This window comes from Myotis brandtii, unplaced genomic scaffold (assembly GCF_000412655.1).
Source record: "Myotis brandtii unplaced genomic scaffold, ASM41265v1 scaffold480, whole genome shotgun sequence".
Classification (NCBI taxonomy): domain Eukaryota; kingdom Metazoa; phylum Chordata; class Mammalia; order Chiroptera; family Vespertilionidae; genus Myotis; species Myotis brandtii.
The window spans coordinates 944,979-948,070 of NW_005368342.1; the positions used below are offsets into that span (position 1 = coordinate 944,979).

Below are 3,092 nucleotides of genomic sequence, written 5' to 3' on the forward strand. Positions count from 1 at the left end.
AAGTGAGGAAGAGAGTTTTGGCATAAAGGTAAAGTTGAGATAGAGTAAAATGATGCTAAAGGAAAGATGAAAATAGAATGTAGAACACTAATCCCAAAATAAAATAAAGAGAAAATAAAATTACACTTTAAAAAAAGGTAAAATGGTAGTAGTACTAATATTGTTTAAAAATAAAAATGTAGTAATTAAAAAGGTAAAGTCAGGTGATGAAAAAAGAAAAAAATTAGTTTCTTAAGTAAAAGGTGAAAAAAAGAAAAATGTGTAGCAGTGAAGGTCCTTTACTTCTTCTACTCTATTGTTTGGCATGCCTTAGTCCTGTCAGGTATTCAGGAGAGTGTTGAAGCTCCCTGCGATACCCTGTTCCCCCGTGTTGTAAACCACGATCCTGATTTTAAAGCAGGCAGTATTTCTTTGTTTCCCAGATTGCCTTTATTTGTATTTACAGAAGAGTCAGTTTGTGGTTCAGCCCCTGAGTGGCAGTGTTTCTGGATTGACCTCCAAGGCTATAAGTCCTTTCTAGCCAGTATTTAGGTGTTGTTTTCCCTATCGCACTTAATACTGGTTTGGGAGAGTCGACTGCCCCAGAGCTGGTTCCTTGATCCTTACTCTCTGCTCTGATTCCCAGGTTCCACAAAAATAACTTTCCCCTGCAGTCTCTGTGAGTCACCCCAATTGGGCGATCCTATGTATTGGGTTTAATAATCAAACACAAAGATTTAACTAGGAAAAAAAAAGAGCCTGAGTAGGTGCGTGAGCTCCCAACCCTCCACTGTCCAGCTCTGTGCGCAATTTTCCCAAAGTCTCTTCCGCACGTCCTCTCTCCCCCTGGCACTAAGCAGCCGGCCCACTGGCAAAATCCGAGGCTGCCTTTTTGCACCCAGTCCAGCTATGGGCTGATTTCTAGAGTTCCCTTCTGCCAGCAGCCCTGCGGGTCCCCTTCCACACTCGCAGATCATGCTGGCCCCAACGGCCGCAGACTTTGTGTGGCGCAGACTCCCCCCGTGTGCATTCCTCTCTCCAATCTGAATTACAAACCGCACCTTTAGGTGAAATCTGACCTTTCCAGGAGGAGGAGCAGGGCTTGTCTGAGTCCTCGTATTCGCACTGCTTGAGATCCGGTGTTCCTGGGTTTGTAGCTAGTCCCTGGGTGCCGTGGTTGCAGGGTCTCTGGATGTATAAGCTCCCGATATCAGCCACTCAAGATGGTGCAGTCTCCGTGGCTGAGCTGGCCGCTCCGGGAGAGATTTCAGCAGCAGTGGAGGCTGCCCGGTTAAGGGAGCCTGATCCGGCAGTCTCCAGCAGTCCTCTGCCTTTCCTGGCTGCAAATTGTCTCCCAGCTGAATCTCCTCTGCCAATTCAGGCTGGATGTTACTCGTTTCAGCTGCTCACCCTATCTGCTCCAGGAGAAGGCACGGGTCACGTCCGTCTATACTGCCGCCATTTTGTCTCCTCTCCGTGGGGGGAAATATTAACCAAAGAACTTACATGCATATATGCATAACCCATGTACACAGACAACAGTGTGGTGAAGGCCTGGTGGGGTGGAACCAGGTGGAATAGGGTAATGGGGGAAAATGGAGGACATCTGTAATATTCTCAACAATAAATAGAAGTAAAAGCAAAAAGAAGATAATATTAGCTGTGTACTTCAGATTTTCACAATTGCTTTGATAGCTCAATTTTTCTGAAAGCTTAATTTTTTAATAAAAGTAGCCTCAGCTTTTTATATTACACAGAAAATGATAGTCTTCTCACTGAAATCTACTCTCTCTGATTCTCTGATGCACACACAGACCCCCTTAATACCAATTACCATCAAGCCGTGGCCAGTGTGGCTCAGTTGGTTGAGTGTTGTCCTGTGCACTAAAAGGATGCCAGTTGTATTCCTAGTCTGGGCAAATAACTAGGTTGTGGTTCAATTCCTGGTTGGGATATGTGTGAGAGAGAGCCAATCGATGTTTCTCTCTCTCTCTATCCCTCTCTCTAAAGTCAATAAAAACATATTTAAAAAAATAACTACCAAAGTACTCACTTCTTAACAACTTAGATATTTCCAACTTCTGGCACAGCTCCTCAGCAAGCTCAATATTTTTTGAAGGCCTGTGGTCCACATCTGTATTTCTTTCTTATGTAGCTTATCCATCACATCATGGCTTTTATCCTCTGTTGTTGAGGCAGAAGTGTCCAATAATTCAGAGCCTTGGGAAAGGGAAATTACAACAGAGTTGCATAAGCCAAAGGTAAACCTTCCTCTGAAATACCTTTTACCCATTTAAAGTTCAGTACTGTAGTCAGGGCAGCAAGAGATTTGGATCTCAAAGGTTGATGGTTCATTTCAATAATTTTGCAAACCTAGATACTGACACTCAGCATCTTCCACAGGCCTAAGAGAACTTATGTTATAACTATAGAAATGGTTGAGTATAAAAGAACAGTAATTGAATTATATACATTTTTGAAAAAAGATAAATACACAGGAGCAGCGAATTTAAGAACTGTTTTATCTAGATTTTCATTAAGTAGCAGAATGTTTCCAGATAGATCCTATGTAAAATTTGCAGATTAGTTATGACTATTTCTTATTGTTGATCTTCTATGCAAAACAAAATAATATCTAGACTTAAAGGTACACCATTCATAATGAATATTAATTTATTAATTACTTGTATTAAATTTTATCTGTAGGAGAATTTTCTATCCTTTGGTTCCTTCATGGTCCAATTAACTAAAAAGTCACACACACAGTTTACAAAGTTGACAGAAACGAGAAGAACACTTAGATAAGACTAGCTTTGAACATTTTAGCCATTTCCTTCTAAATCACTCCAAGATAAATTAATGACCGATCTTTTAGGAAATTTTAAAATGCTAAATCATTAACTGATAACCAATTACCTTTTCCTGTTTTGAAATGGTTCAAAACACGTTTGCAATCAAAGAGTCAGAGCATCCAATCATGGTCCAGGAGTAAAATATGAACTAACAAAGTTTTGTGGAGTTTTTTTTTTAATTCTTTATTGCTTAAAGTATTAAATAAGTCTCCTTTTAAGCCCACTGACCTCTCCCCAGCCGCTCCCACCCCCAGCACATGC

General features: G+C 40.9%; 1 protein-coding gene across 5 annotated transcripts in view; it reads right to left on the reverse strand.

Annotated features, from left to right (window-relative positions):
• The window catches only part of ZC3H12B (zinc finger CCCH-type containing 12B), an 89,168-nt gene extending 86,971 nt beyond the window's left edge, over positions 1–2,197 (reverse strand). For 3 of the 5 annotated variants that reach the window (XM_005876177.2, XM_005876174.2, XM_014547671.1), the window contains exon 1: positions 2,033–2,197. The gene's annotated coding sequence lies outside the window, so the exon portion shown is untranslated. Of the gene's footprint in view, positions 1–1,058; positions 1,435–2,032 lie in introns of those variants that run through there. The other 2 variants (XM_005876175.2, XM_014547672.1) reach the window with 1 other exon arrangement.
• Between the last annotated feature and the right edge of the window lie 895 nt (positions 2,198–3,092).